The sequence below is a fragment of the Hypanus sabinus genome, chromosome 5 (genome assembly GCF_030144855.1).
Source record: "Hypanus sabinus isolate sHypSab1 chromosome 5, sHypSab1.hap1, whole genome shotgun sequence".
NCBI lineage: Eukaryota > Metazoa > Chordata > Chondrichthyes > Myliobatiformes > Dasyatidae > Hypanus > Hypanus sabinus.
In genome coordinates, this window is record NC_082710.1 from 93,105,778 (window position 1) to 93,121,816 (window position 16,039).

The following is a 16,039-nucleotide window of genomic DNA, read 5'->3' on the forward strand; positions in this document are numbered from 1 at the left end:
ATCAGGATACAAGATCAACATAGATAAAACCCAATTACTTTCATATTACTATACCCCACCAAGAGGAATTGAAAGTTGATACCCCTAGGCATGGCACACAGAGTCTTTCAAATATTTGGGCATCATTATGCCAAAAGATTTGGCAAAATTATCAGAATGTAATTATCAGCCCTTATATAAAAAAATTCAGGAAGATGTGGCAAGATGGAGCCTGATTCCTTTTTTCAGTCTCAGTTCAAGATTGAGTCTATTAAAATGAATATACTGCCCAGACTGTTATATCTCTTTCAGACCCTACCAATAGAGATGAATCAAAATCAATTCAATGAATGGAACAAGATGCTATCAAGGTATATTTGGCAGGGTAAAAGGCCTAGAGTTCATCTCAAAACTTTGCAATTAGCAAAGGAAAAGGGGGGATGGGCTTGCCTTCTCTTAGAGATTATTATTTTGCAGCACAGTTGAGAGCTGTGATATGTTGGTGCAACCCATCATATGATGCTCAATGGGAAAACATTGAGGAGTGGGTACTTCCCATCCCCATACAAGCAATTTTGGCTGATAACAACCTGCAAAGGTACATAAATACTATTGATAACCCATGGGTGAAATTGACTCTTAAAATATGGAAAACTACTATAAAAGAATATAATCCAGAGGGAGATATTGCAATTCTTAAATGGTGTGCATATGACTCTGATATTACACCAAATAAATTGGATGCTAGTTTTAAGGACTGGACAGCTAAAGGAATAACAGTTTTTTGCAACATAATGAAAGAAGGAACACAGTTCAGTTTTGAAATGCTTAAAGAGAAACACTTATTAGTGTTATCAGTGATGGACAGACTTGATGGACAATGTGTGCAGACTTAACCATTTCCCACCCCCCTCCTGAGAACTATGAACTATTGCTGTTGTTATGCTGCTCATGAGAGAGAAATAAAGCCCAGGCAAGAAAATTTGCTACAGATAAGAGGGGGAGAGAGACTGTTGATTTACTGTATTATGACTCTTTCTGGATTATTTACTTTCCACTACAAGGACTTTGCTCGTTAACATTCCTCAGGAGATAGCAGGAGCGGCCTGATTTGATGGACACAGTCATTCAGAGTTGATGGATAGCTGAGACGCCATGAGTGGGGATAAAAGACAGGTCTGGAGAGCCACCCTTCGGACACACCAGTGGACACTGACTGAGTGCTGGGAACCCACAGAAAGGAGGGGGCTTCAAAGACTGAACGAGGAGATCGGTTAGTAAAGCTCACAGTGTTACAGCGGGGCCGGTGAGGACTTGTGTGTGTGTGTGTGTGTGTGTGTGTGTGTGTGTGTGTGTGTGTGTGTGTGTGTGTGTGTGTGTGTGTGTGTGTGTGTGTGTGTGTGTCCACTCGTACCAGAGTGATGAGTCCACCACAGAAGAATGGACTAGCTGAAGAACAGATTAGGGGTCATAACTGAATGACCACAACAATATGATGGATTAAGAAAGCAAAGGAAGGTTTGGCTGCTGTAGCTGTTACATCTCACTCTCTCTCTCTCTCTCTCTCTCCCCAATGATTTCAATACAACAACCATAACTACTTCAGCATTTATGAACTAAACTCTATACTTTCCTATGACAATTCATTTACCCCTACACATCGATAGAGCTTGTTTATTATTGATTATTATTAGTCCTACACTTTTAGGTTTATTACTGCTAACTTGTTTTATATTTATATTTGCATTTTTGATATTGTATTGTGTAGTTTCCTAATAAACACCTTTAGTTTAGTACCACCAGACTCCAACGGATTTTTCTTTCTCTGCTGGTCAGACACCCAGTTATGGGGTACGTAACAAATTGGGGGCTCATCCGAGATATGATTATCAACGTGGGGGGGGCAGTGAATCGGGATAAAAGTCCCTTATCTGATCTGGTTGTGTGGATAACCAGACAGGAAACCAGCAGAGCTGGAATTTGACAAATTTTTATAAGACCTGACTTCGGGGGCATTAAAGGATGCCAAGAAGGCGGAATTGGTGAGTGTTGCAAAATGATTAAATCTCTCGGCAGTGAAATCATCGATGAGCAAGTTGGATTATACAGAGAGCAATAGCTGTGCATTACGTATCCGAGGGTGTGTTCATGTCGGATGTATTGGACCTGTTCCCTGAGAAAAAACCAGTCGAGGGTGAGCTTCAGATGCAGATAGAAAGATTAAGGTTGGTTGCGAAGAAGGAGGAAGAGAGCATGAGCTCCAGATACTCCGGATAAAGGAGATAGAAGCTGCAAGGCAGAGAGAAGAAGCTGCAAGGCAGAGGGAAGAAGCTGATAGGAAGAGAGACAGAGAGAAAGAGAGGCAGTTTGCTCTGGAAATGGAGAAGTTGAAGGCATCACAGGGAAGAGACCAGGCAGCAAATCCAAATGAGGGGTTCAAGATTGTTCAGGAGATCCAGTTAGTACCTCAATTTGAGGAGATGGATGTTGATAAGTTCTTCCTTCATTTTAAGAAAGTGGCTGTGAATCAGAACGGGCCTAAGGGGAAATGGGCTGTTCTGTTACAGAGTGTACTTAGGGGGAAGGCTCAGCAAGCGTATTCTGCATTGTCCATGCATGAGCCTAAGGATTATGAGGAAGTCAAAAGGGCTGTATTGAGGAGTTACGAGTTGGTGCCAGAGGCATACCGGCAGAAGTTCCAGAACTTGAGAAAGCTGTGGAACCACACGTATTTAGAGTTTGCCCGTGAAATGCAAATGAATTGTGAGCATTGGTGCACCTCAAAAGGGGTAGTTGGAGATTATGATAAACTATTACAGTTAATACAGATGGAGCAATTTAAAAGTTGTATCCCTGAGAGAATGAAGACGTACTTCGATGAGAAGGAGACAGTGACTCTGTCTGCGACTACCAAATTAGCAGACGAGTATGTGTTAACCCACAAAACAAAGTTTTCCTTAAATAAGAGCTACCAGAAAGGCAGTAGGGATGGCAGAGAAAGCCCACCGGCTAAGACAGAGAATAAGCCGGGAGCTGGTGGAAAAGATAAGGAGGAGGAAAAACAGGCTGGCAGGAAGGTTCCCAACTTTACGTGTAATAATTGTGGGAAAGCTGGTCATATAGCATCTAAGTGCTTTGCTCTGAAGGAGGAGACAGGAAAAGGGAAAATAGCAGTTCTGACTGGTTGCATTGAGTCGGTCAACAGATCGATGAGGAAGGCAAAGTTAGATAGAGCACAAGAGGGTCGTGAGAAGTTTATCTCGGAAGGGACGGTGTCTGTGAAGGAAGGAGAAACCTCAGTTCCAGTGCGGATCTGGAGAGATACTGGGGCTGGACAGTCATTGATTTTAAGGAAGTTGTAAGATTTTGGTTCTGAGACTGACTGGGGAGGTTGTGTTAAGAGGTATCGGGAAAGGGATCAAGGCCGTACCTTTGCACGGGATGTGTCTGAAATGTGACCTGGTATCTGAACCAGTCAAAATAGGGGTGCGGTCGAAACTACCAATGGACGACGTGGACGTCCTTCTTGGTAACGATCTGGCAGGTGGTGACATGTATTCAGCAGTGAAGCTGACAAGTAAGCCTGCAAGTGCTGAAGACCCGCCCATAGATTCCAAGATTTATCCCGCATGCGCAATCACTCACAGCATGTCTAGAAAGGCAGCTGAGAAAGGAGACAGTTTAATTGAGTCCAGTAGTGATTTAGCAGAGACGTTTTTACCGATCTTATACCAGGAGAGGTTAGAGGATGGTAAAATGGAGAATAGTGGAGCTAAAGAAAGTAAGGGAGATGAAGCAGATTTAGTGTTGTCAAGGAATGGAATTTTGAACCTGACCCATAAAATACCCCTAGGTGGACACTTAGGAGTGAGGAAGGAGGTTATGGAGGCACAGAGTAAAGATGAGAAACAGATGAGGCAGTTAGAAGGTCCAGGGTTGGACACGAATGATCTGTCTGGTTTGACAGAGCTGTTTTCAGTTGACGAATTTAAAAGTGTTCCCGATGATGTAAGGGTAGTCCTAGATGAAAAGGATGCCGTTACCTTGAGGGAGTCTGCTGGGTTAGCAGACGAGGTTGTTTTAACCAGCAAGGTTGAGTTTACTCCAGATAGGAGTTGCCCAGAGAGTAACCTGGAGGATCAGGGGAACTTAGAATTTGAAAAAGGGACTGGTATTGAAAGCCTAGGAGAGGCAGATGTCCCATTTGCTTGTGTTCAGGATGTGAAGGATGTGGAGTCACAGGGTACTAAACCTAGTGTTGAAGCCTAGAAAAAGTTTGAGGTATCTGATTTAGTTGAAAAGGAATGCAGTTCTTTAGGGTCAGATGGACTTGATTCAGTGATGAAAGGGTTAACTGTGGCACCAGTAGAAAGTGAGAATTCTCAGTCACTTGTGTTAAAAGTTAGTAATGAGATGAAAGCTGGTGATGTAAATATTATTGAAGGGAAAGGGAAAAGTATTGTTCCTAAACTTTTGAATAAAGAACATTTAAAGTCGAGTTTGGTGTCAGAACTGTTGATAAAAGTGAAGGGACCATTAACTAAACAGTGGCTTGCTAACAAGGTGCCAGTGAATCAATTACAGTTTGTTTTGGAATTTAAAGATAAACAACTTGGTGATGTTGCTCAAGGATGTGATTTGGAGAGACAGAAATTAAAGTGTTGTTTTGATCAAGAGGGATCACCTGCAGATGTTAAATGAAAAACTAACAGAATTAAAGATTCTGAAGATAAAATTAATGACCTGCTTAAAATTAATGAGTGGTGTGGAAGTTCAGCAACTGGGCGTAATTTGGAGAACATTGGTGATAAGATAGTTCCTGTGAGAGGAGTCTGTGAAGGCCCGGTCCAAGCTGATGAGCAAGCTAACCAAGTGAGAGTTAAGTGGAAAAGAGGCAAAGGGTGACCAAATGCCACGTTGAATAACAGGATCTGGTGTTGCGGGAATTTGATTTTTTTTTTAACAAAGAATGTGAATAATAAAGACAACATCATGGAAGATTGAATGTTAAGTTAAAAAGTAAAATAGAGATTAGTATTTGCACACATTTCTGTAATGTATCACAGTATAATCACACATGTATTGCTTCACACTTTGTAATATACACTTAAGTTAAACTGATCACAACACTTTGGTATTTTTGGCTAACATAAAAAATAAAAATAGGAGGGTATTAAGTTGGAGTCTGTTGCTACAGGAATTTGATATTAAAATACAACATGTAAAGGGGAGTGAGAATGTAATTGCTGACTGTTTATCCAAATGTTAATTTGGAAGTGTATCTGTATTATTCTTGTAGTTAAGACCACTTCTGTATTTTGTTAAACTCTGTAATTCAGTAATATGCTTTATTAGTTCATTTTCACCCTAGTGAAAATTTCCAGAAGGATTGGGGTGTTATGAGTGATGAACAGACCTGATGGACAATGGGGTGCAGAGTTAACCATTACCCACCCCCCTCCTGAGAACTACTAACTATTGCTGTTGTTATGTTGCTCATGAGAGAGAGAGATAAAGCCCAGACAAGAACATTTGCTGCAGATAAAAGGGGGAGAGAGACTGTTGATTTACTGTATTATGACTCATTCTGGATTATTTACTTTACACTACAAGGACATTGCTTTGCTCGTTAACGTTCCTCAGGAGATAGCAGGAGTGGCCTGATTTGATGGACACGGTCATTCATAGTTGATGGATAGCTGAGACCCCATGAGTGGGGATAAAAGACAGGTCTGGAGAGACAACTTTCAGACACATCAGTGGACACTGACTGAGTATTGAGAACCCACAGAAAGATGGGGGCTTCGAAGACCGAACTAGGAGATCAGTCAGTAAAGCTCACAGTGTTACAGCAGGGCCGGTGGGGACTTGTGTGTGTGTCCACTCATACCAGAGTGACGAGTCCACCACCGAAGAATGGTCTAGCTGAAGAACAGATTAGGGGTCATAACTGAATGACCACAACGATACGATGGATTAAGAAAGCAAAGGAAGGTTTGGCTGCTGTAGCTGTTACATCTCACTCGCTCTCTCTCTCCAACGATTTCAATACAACAACCATAACTACTTCAGCATTTATGAACTCAACTCTATACTTTCCTATGACAATTCATTTACCCCTAGACATCGATAGAGCTTGTTTCCAGAATATTAAGTGTGTAGTAGAGGAAGGTGAGGCGGAACAAGTGATAAGGAGGACACATGCACAGAAGGATGGTCTGACGGAACATGGCGTTAAACGTGCAGAAAGAATAAGTAAATTTAGGAAGGACAACAAAATTCTAGGGGCGTATACCCCAATGGCAGTTTGGGGAGCTGGGTTAAGCACGATAGGCAGCGATTTAAACAGAGAGTGGAGAAATGGGCTAAAAATTCTATATCTGAATGCACAAAGTGTCAGAAATAAGGCGGATGAGCTTGAAGCTCAGGTGTGAATGGGTAACTATGATGTTGTTGGGATAGCGGAGACATGGCTGCAGGGAGATCAGACCTGGGAAATGAATGTACAAGGGTATACGTGCTATCGTAGGGACAGAAATGTGGGCAGAGTGGGTGGGGTGGCCCTGTTGGTGAGGAATGAAATTCAGTCCTTTGCAAGGGGGGACATAGGATCAGGAGAAGTAGAGTCTGTGTGGATAGAACTGAGGAACAGTAAGGGCAAAAAGACCCTAATGGGTATTGTCTACAGGCCACCAAACAGTAGCATGGATATTGGGTGCAAGTTGAATAGGGAGTTAACATTGGCATGTGGCAAAGGAAATGTTGCAGTAGTTATGGGGGATTTCAACATGCAGGTGAACTGGGAGAATCAGGTTGGTGCTGGACCCCAGGATAGGGAGTTTGTAGAGTGCCTACGGGATACATTCTTGGAACAGCTTGTACGAGAGCTGACCAGGGACAAGGCTATTCTGGATTTAGTGTTGTGTAATGAAAAGAATTTGATAAGCGATCTTGAAGTAAAGGAGCCATTAGGAGGTAGTGACCATAATATGATAAGTTTTTATCTGCAATTTGCGAAGGATAAGGGCAGTTCGGAGGTGTCAGTGTTGCAGTTGAACAAAGGAGACTATGGAGCCATGAGGGAGGAGCTGGCCAAAGTTAACTGGACGGATATCCTAGCAGAAAAGACAGTGGAACAGCAATGGCAGGTATTCTTGGGAATAATGCACAACGTGCAAAATCAGTTCATCCCCCGGAGAAGGAAGGATTCAAAGGGGGGAAAGTGGCCACAGTGGTTGACAAAGGAAGTCAGAGATTGCATAGCATTAAAAAAAAAGGAAGTATGACAGAGCTAAAGTGAGTGGGAGGACATATGATTGGGAAATTTTTAAGTAACAACAGAACTTAACTAAAAAGGCAATACGGGGAGAAAAAATGAGGTACGAATGCAAGCTAGCCAGGAATATAAAGGAGGATAGCAAAAGCTTTTTTAGGTATGTGAAGAGAAAGAAGACAGTTAAGGACAATGTTGGGCCCTCGAAGAATGAATTGAGTGAAATTGTTATGGGAAACAGAGAAATGGCAGAAGAATTTAATAAATACTTTAGATCTGTCTTCACTAGGGAACACACAAGCAATCTCCCAGATGTATGGATGGGCCAAGGAATATAGAGTAACAGAGGAAATGAAACAGATTGACATTAGGAAGGAAACGGTGATGAGTAGACTGATGGGACTGAAGGCTGAAAAATCCCCAGGTCCAGATGATCTGCATCTTAGGGTACTAAAGGAGTTGGCTCTGGAAATTGCGGATGCATTGGTAAACATTTTTCAATGTTCCTTAGATTCAGGATCAGTTCCTGAGGACTGGAGAATGGCTAATGTTATCCCACTTTTTAAGAAAGGAGGGAGGGAGAAAACAGAGAACTATCATCCTGTCAGCCTAACATCGGTAGTGGGGAAGATGCTAGAGTCCATTATTAAAGATGAAATAGTGGCATATCTAGATAGCAATGATAGGATTGGGCCGAGCCAGCATGGATTTACCAAAGGCAAATCATGCTTGACTAATCTATTGGAGTTTTTCGAGGATGTAACCAGGAAGTTAGACAAGGGAGATCCAGTGGAAGTAGTGTACCTCGATTTTCAGAAGGCATTTGATAAGGTCCCACATAGGAGATTGGTGGGTAAAATCAGAGCTCATGGCATTGGGGGGAAGATATTGACATTTATAGAAAACTGGTTGGCAGATAGAAAGCAAAGGGTAACGGTGAATAGGTGTTTCTCGGAATGGCAGGTGGTGACTAGTGGGGTGCCACAGGGTTCAGTATTGGGACCACAGCTGTTTACGATTTACATCAACGATTTAGAGGAAGGCATTGGGAATAACATCAGCAAGTTTGCTGATGATACTAAGTTGGGTGGCAGTGTGACATGTGATGAGGATGTTAGGAGAATTCAGGGTGACTTGGATAGGCTGAGTGAGTGGGCAGATACTTGGCAGATGATGTTTCATGTGAATAAGTGTGAGGTTATCCACTTTGGGAGTAAGAACAAGAAGGCAGATTATTATCTGAATGGTGTAGAGTTAGGTAAGGGAGAAATACAAAGAGATTTATGAGTCCTTGTTCATCAGTTACTGAAGGTGAATGAGCAAGTGCAGCAGGCAGTGAAGAAGGCTAATGGAATGTTGGTCTTTATTACAAAGGGAATTGAGTACAAGAGCAAGGAAATCCTTTTGCATTTGTACAGGGCCCTGGTGAGACCACACCTGGATTATTGAGTACAGTTTTGGTCTCCAGGGTTAAGGAAGGACATCCTGGCTGTAGAGGAAGTGCAATGTAGATTCACAAGGTTAATTCCTGGGATGTCAGGACTGTCTTACACAGAGAGGTTAGAGAGACTGGGCTTGTACACGCTGGAATTAAGGAGATTGAGAGGGGATCTGATTGTAACATATAAGATTATTACGGGATTGGACAAGATAGAGGCAGGAAATATGTTCCAGATGCTGGGTGAGTCCAGTACCAGAGGGCACGGTTTGAGAATAAGGGGTAGGTCATTTAGGACAGAGTTAAGGAAAACTTCTTCTCCCAGAGAGTTGTGGGGGTCTGGAATGCACTGCCTCGGAAGGTAGTGGAGGCCAATTCTCTGGATGCTTTCAAGAAGGAGCTAGATAGGTATCTTATGGATAGGGGAATCAAGGGATATGGGGACAAGGCAGGGACTGGGTATTGATAGTAGATGATCAGCCGTGATCTCAGAATGGCGGTGCAGGCTCGAAGGGCCGAATGGTTTACTTCTGCACCTATTGTCTATTGTTTATTATTGATTATTATTATTCCTTTGAGGTTTGAGGTTTATTACTGCTAACTTGTTTTATATGTATATTTGCATTTTTGATATTGTATTGTGTCGTTTACTAATAAACACCTTTAATTTGGTACCACCAGACTCCAACGGATTCTTCTTTCGCTGCTGGTCAGACACCCAGTTACGGGGTATGTAACACTAGAAAAACAAGATTTTTATCGGTATTTACAGATGCGACAATATATTAATAAGGCACTTAAAAATGTAACCAAGGCAAATACATGCTTGATAGAGCTCTTTAGAAAAGCATATAATTCAGATAATGGTAGTAGAATCATTTCAAGATGTATAAGGGGTTGTCAAATCATAAAACACATTCAACTTCATACATTAAAACAAAATGGGAGAAGCAAGGAGAGATAATTATATCTGAGGAAGAATGGACAACAATATGGAGATATCAATGGAAGTGTACCAATTCACAAAAATGGAGGGAGTTTGGATGGAAAAACTTGATAAGGTATTTTATTACACCCTCTCAGAAATCTCATTATGATGGTAACCTCCCTGTTTACTGGAGAAATTGTGGAAATCAAAATGCAAATCATTATCATATTTTTTGGAACTACCCTGTTATCAAAAACTATTGGAGGGGGATTCACAATGCCCTACAAGACATCTTTAAATGTGAAATACCCTTGGAGAGTAAGACCATATATTTTGGATATATACCTCAAGAATGGTTGAAAAGAGATAAATATTTAATGAATATACTGTTGATGGCTGGTAAAAAGACTTTTACTAGGAAATGGTTATCACAGGAGAGCCCAACTTTAAATACATGGATGGAAATTACAATGGACATTTACAAAATGGAAAAGATAACAGCAGCTGTTAATCATAAGCTGGAACAATTTGATTCATACTGGGAAAAATGGTTTAACTACATAATGCCTCATAGGCCTGATTTTATTCTCACAAATCAATGAATCTGTTGTAAAAAGAAGATCACTCCCTACTTGTACATAGTTCTTTCCTTCTGCTTGTTTTTTTCTTTCCACTCTTTTCCATAAGTGTATACCCCAAATAAATACTTTGTGGAGATTTTGTGATGTATATGATTATATGACATATATGTACAATGTCTGAAATACATCTTATGGAAATGTTGAATTGAAGAAATTGTCCAAGCCATTGTCCGTTCAGTAATGGGCTTAATGATGCACTGAGAGATCATTTAGCTTGTGGATTCTTTCAAGAAAGCACTCAAAAGTAGCTCTTAACTGAAGCACAAATATTTAAAAGAGCAGTTGAAATTGCTGTATCAAAGGAAAGAGCAGACAGAGATGCAATAAAGTTGCAGTCAGGAATAAAAGTAAACATGAACAACAATATCTAAACAGAAACCTGGCTGGCTGAACAAATGTGTTACCATTGTGGCAAGGGCTCAGAGACATCAGACCAATGCAGGGTTAAAGGTGAAACTTTCAGAAAATGCAACAAAGTAGGAGACATCAAAGAGTATATTGGGCAGACCAAAATAAATGGACTGCACAGGAGAGGAAAAGATAAAAAATTAAGAGGAAGTTTCAAGAAGAGCTCCAATCTACATGCTGTTGATGAAAAATTTGATATTGATGAGAGTGATACGGACCTGGTGGAGATTTAAAATTTAAAAACCTAAAAAGAGACAAATAATATGGCTTACACCAAGAGTGAACAGAAAATTTAATAAAATGGAATTGGGCACTGGCTTGATTGCCTCACCCATTCCACAAAATGAGTTTGAATGGCATTTCAAAGATACTGAACTGAAGCCTAGGCAGATATCCAAGTAAACACAACTGAAGACGAGATTACTCCTGTGGGAATGATGTTTGTAACAGTGAAATAGAACAAACAACAAGTGGGAGCAGCAGTGTTGTAAGGACATGATTGGCTGAGACAACTACAACTTGACTGGAGATCCATCCACTATTTGCATGCCTGATTCCCTGCAACAGTGTCAACTGAAAGCAGATTAAGAAAGGTATTGGGTGATGCCGCAACAGTCCTCAAGGATGGCATTGGAAAACTGAAGCATATCAAGGGTAAAATAGAGTTAAATGTAAATGTCAAGGCCCCAGTAGTCAACAAGGGTGGGTTATCAGGATCTGTGGTGAGGGTAAGGTCACCATCAACCCAATATTGAAAGCAGATCAGCACTTTCTGCCCAAGATAGAGGATATCTTTATAAACCTTTCAGGAGGGAAACTTTTCAGCAAAGTGAACTTAGCTGAGCCCTACCTACTGATGGAGATGGAAGAAGAGTCCAAAGTGTTTCTGACCATAAAATAATCACAAAGGACGTTATTGCTATAATAGGCTTATTTCTGGGGTAGCACCTACAACTGCATTCTTGCAGAAAGCTATGGACAAGATGTTTCAAGTCTACTCAGTGTTACCTAGAGGACATTATTGTTACCAGTGAGGCTGACAAGGATCTTCTCCAAAAATCTCAAGTTAAAAAGATTAGAAGATTATGAGCTCAGTGTGCAGTGTGACGGTTGTGAATAATTTAAACAAACATCACTTACTGTGGTCACACCATTGATTCACAAGACTACATAAGTGTGCTGAGAAAATTCAAGCAGTGGCAGATGCCCCAAAGCCAAAGGACATGTCACAGTTGTGGTCCTTTTTAGGATTTGTCAATTACAATAAAAGGCTCCTACCAAACCTGGCCACTGTGCTCCACCCTTTGAAATCATTACTACAGATTGGAAAGAAATGGCAATGGACAAAGCAGTGTGAGATGGTTTTCCAAAAGGCAAGGGAATTGGTGATGTCAGACACTGTATTCACATATTACCAACTATATTGTCCAGTGAAGCTTACCAGTGTTGCTTCTCCTTGTGGTATAGCTGTAGTCATTTTATAAGTGATGGAAGTGAACATCCCATAGCTTTTGCATCATGTTCCCTTACCACTGCAGAAAGGCCTTGAATCTGGATTGGGATGTAAAATGTTTCAACCGGTACTTGAATGGAGATAAATTACCTTTATTGATGATAATCAACCGTGATCAACCCACAGAATGGTGTTCTACTAACAACAGCAGATCAGGGCAGGCAGCAGCAAACAGATGGGCTCTGTTTCTTGGAAGACGCAATTACAAGATGGAATTCAAGAAGACAATTAGTCATGGAAATGTTGATGAATTGCTCTATTTATCCTTGGAAAAGGAAATACCTGAAAAATTTACAAGTGAGGACACTCCTCTTGAAGTATTCTCCCTAATTCAAATTAAAAGTCTCCTTATTACAGCAGAGATTACCCAAAGGGAAACTAGAAAAGACCCCACATTGTCTCAGGTCTATATGGAAATCCAAACTGTCAGGAATGTGTGTGAGAAATTCCAGATGCCCCATTTTACCAGTGCCAGGATGAATTTGCCCTTGACAGGATTTGCCTTATGTGGGGATTGACAGTTGTTGTGCCATCCAAGCTGAGAGTTGGAAGAGCTGCATGCCAGTCACCTAGTCAAGGTCAAATTGAAAGCATTGGCTCAAAGCTTTGTCTGGTGCCCTGGGATAGATCAGGAGATTGAGCAGGTTGCAATGGACTGTTCAAGATGCCAACACATCCAGAATTAGCCAGAAGCAGTGCCTCTCCATCCCTGGGAATAGCCAGCATTGCCCTGGCAGAGTATTCATATAGATTTTGCCAGACCATTCCTGGGCACAAATTTCTTGGTCACAGGAGATGTTGCTAGCAGTGTTCACAATAGCCTCCACTACAGCCTAACACACTGGTGATCTGTTGAGAAGCCTCTTCTCAAGGACTGGTCCAGGACACTTAGTCAGTGACGATAGACCACAGTCTGGTGCAGAATAGGGTCAGTTATTCCTGAAAATGAATGGAAGAAGACACATTACATCTGCATCATATCACCCAGCTTAAATGGCTAGACGTAAAGGTTTGCCCAGAGTCTAAAGAACATACTGCACACAATGTCAGCAAAACACACTGCACTGGATCAGAAGCTTAACATTTCCCTCTTGTGTATTGCAATTTAATACACTCCATAACCAATAACTCACTAGCTATGTTGTCCCTGGGGCATCGCTTGCACTCACTCTTGGATCTCCTCAAACCCAATCTCAGATGTTCACAGGACAAACAGTCAAGACAAAGGAGGTTTGATGTTTCTCTCCTGGACAGGCACATCTGGTGAGGGACTACAGAGATTATCAAAAGTAGGTACTTGGAAGATTAAGGGCAAAAGTGGACCACTCTCTTACATAGTGGAGATTGTGTCTGACGTCATTAGGAGATGACACATCAAACATTTGAGGGGAGTAGAGTCAATTGTTAGAGAAGAAATGTGCCCAGAGCTGTCAGAACCACTTCCTGCAGTCCCAGAGCCAACTCTTACAACCACATGGTGGAGCCTCCAGAACCTGAGATTGCTTCATAGTCACAAGTCTCACTTGCCAGACAGAGTGACTCCCCTCATGCCTTTGTCAGGACAGAGGTTATCCCACAAGGGCAAGAAATCCTCCACAACAAATAAAATTTTAGGCTGAATGTGACAATTTAATATCTGCCCTGCACACGTAAATGAGTATTACAACCAGGGATTTTGATCAGATGGACTAAAAAAGTTTATTGGTGAATCTCGTGCTCCTTTTTTCACAGCAGAGCTCAAAAAACAGTAAAGTTTGTAAAGCATGAAAACTAAAGATTCAAAAACTGAATTGTCAGCAGTTCAAAGTATTCTCCTTCCTTTTCTCAGTACTTAGTTGGCCCACTTTTCACAGCTTTTATTGCCAGTAGTCTTTTTTCAATAACTCTCTGTTAGTTTTGCGTAATGTGATGAAGCAAGATTTGCCCATTCTTCCTTGAAAAATTGCTCCAGCTGTGCCAGGTTAGTTGGGGAGCAGTAGTGGACAGTAATCTTGAGATCTTGCCAAAGATATTTGATTAGATTAAACTCAGAAATCTGACTGGACCACACAGGACATCAATTTCTTTAATTTGAAGCCACTTCAGTGTCTCTCTGACAGTGTGCTTTGGTTCGTGGACTTTCTGAAAGATGAACCTTCTCCCTAGTTTAAGCTTTCTATCAAATGCTAGCAAGATTTTATTCAGGATCTCTATGTGTTTTGCATCCTTCATCTGCCCATCAATGCAGACCAGATTTCCATTCTTCTGCTGAAAAACATCCTATAGCACGATGCTACCTCCACCATACTTCACAGCAGAGACAGTGTTACCTGGCAGATGTGCAGTGTTAGATTTACACCACACATACTGTTTAGTGTAGACAGCAAGAAGTTCCACTTTGTCTCATTTCACCACAAGACCTTCTTCCATATCTTTACAGTGTCTTCTAAGAAATGCTTTGCAAAGTCTTTATGGGCAAGGATATGATATTTTTAGCCAGGGCTTCTTCCTTGCCATTCTTCCATAAGAACCCTTTTTTTGTGCAAGGTCTTAGAGATTGTGGAGCGATGAACTTCATCTCCAGTTGCAGCCACTGACTTCTGCAGCTCCCTCAGTGTGACTGTTGGAGACACAGTAGCCTCTCTTACACTTGCCATTCTCCTTGGGTGCCTCAGTTTAGAGAGGCATCTTTACCTAGGCAGTATTGCTGTGATTTCACAATGGACTGCACCATGCTCCAGGGTATGTTCAGGGCCTTTGAGATGATCTTGTGCCCTTCTCCAGATTTGTGCTCTCTATTATCATTTCCCTGACTTGTCATGAACTTCAGTTTGGTTTGATCTGTTGAAAATCCACCACGCTGTTGGACCTTACAGAGAGAGGGGGTACTTATTCAGGTTACTGTCCAATTTTCTACATCAACAAATTGGGTGACTTGGTAACGTCATATATAGTACTGCACTTGAAGAAAGTTAAAATAGTAATTACAAAAGGGATGAATACTTTTTCAACCTCACAACTTTAGATTTTGATTTTTAGTAAATTGTTGATAATTTTGTAATTTTTCTTAGTTAATTAATTAAGGGGCCCAAAACTGCCCACAATACTCCAAGTGAGGCCTCACTACTGCCTTATAAGTCCTCAGCATTACATCCTTGCTTTTATATTCTAGTCCTCTCAAAATGAATGCTCACGTAGCATTTGGTTTCCTCACCACCGACTCAACCTGCAAATTAATCCTCAAAGAATCCTGCACGAGGACACCCAAGTCCCTTTGCACCTTGGGTTTTTGTACTTTCCCTCGTTTAAAAGATAGTCTTTGCTTTTATTCCTTCTAACAAAGTGCATGACCATACACTTTCTGACACTGTATTCCATCTGACACTATGTGAATGCCAGACTGAAAAAAATAAGTAGACTTGTGCCCTGGCTCCTCTGTTTTTCTTTCAATTAGTTTCTGGAATTATAAACATCACTCTAATAGCTGTGCTGCTTTGCAGCTGATGAGCTCAATGCCTTTTATGCACACTTTGGGAGAGAGAAGAAAGCTACAGCTGTGCGAGTCCTCACGAAATCTGGTGACCCCGTGATCCATCTCAGAAGCTGACGTCAGATCGTCCTTCAAGAAGGTAAAGCCTTGCCAGGCGTCAGGCCCCAGTGGTCGACCTGTCAGGGTACTGACAACCGGTAAGGGAAAAGTTTGCTCCTTCACCCAAATCACTGATAAAAATTGTGAATAACTGGGGCTCAATCACTGATCCTCTGCTGTCCACAAGGCTCTGTTAACTTGAGAACAACTCATGTATTCCTTTTCAGTTTTCCCATTTACAAACATTGAAGGAGGTTAGTGAGTATGAATTTAAAATATTGTCATTCATCT

General features: G+C 41.3%; 2 long non-coding RNA genes across 2 annotated transcripts in view; one reads left to right on the top strand and one right to left on the bottom strand.

The window, feature by feature from the left end:
* Nucleotides 1-1,392, top strand: part of LOC132393725 (uncharacterized) — a 52,602-nt gene extending 51,210 nt beyond the window's left edge. Inside the window, exon 3 of the long non-coding RNA XR_009512056.1 lies at nt 1,069-1,392. This is a non-coding gene — a long non-coding RNA (uncharacterized LOC132393725). The remainder of the gene's footprint in view (nt 1-1,068) is intronic.
* LOC132394288 (uncharacterized) overlaps nt 1-16,039 on the bottom strand; it is a 632,507-nt gene that overhangs the window by 132,036 nt on the left and 484,432 nt on the right. The gene's annotated exons all lie outside the window — the stretch shown is intronic.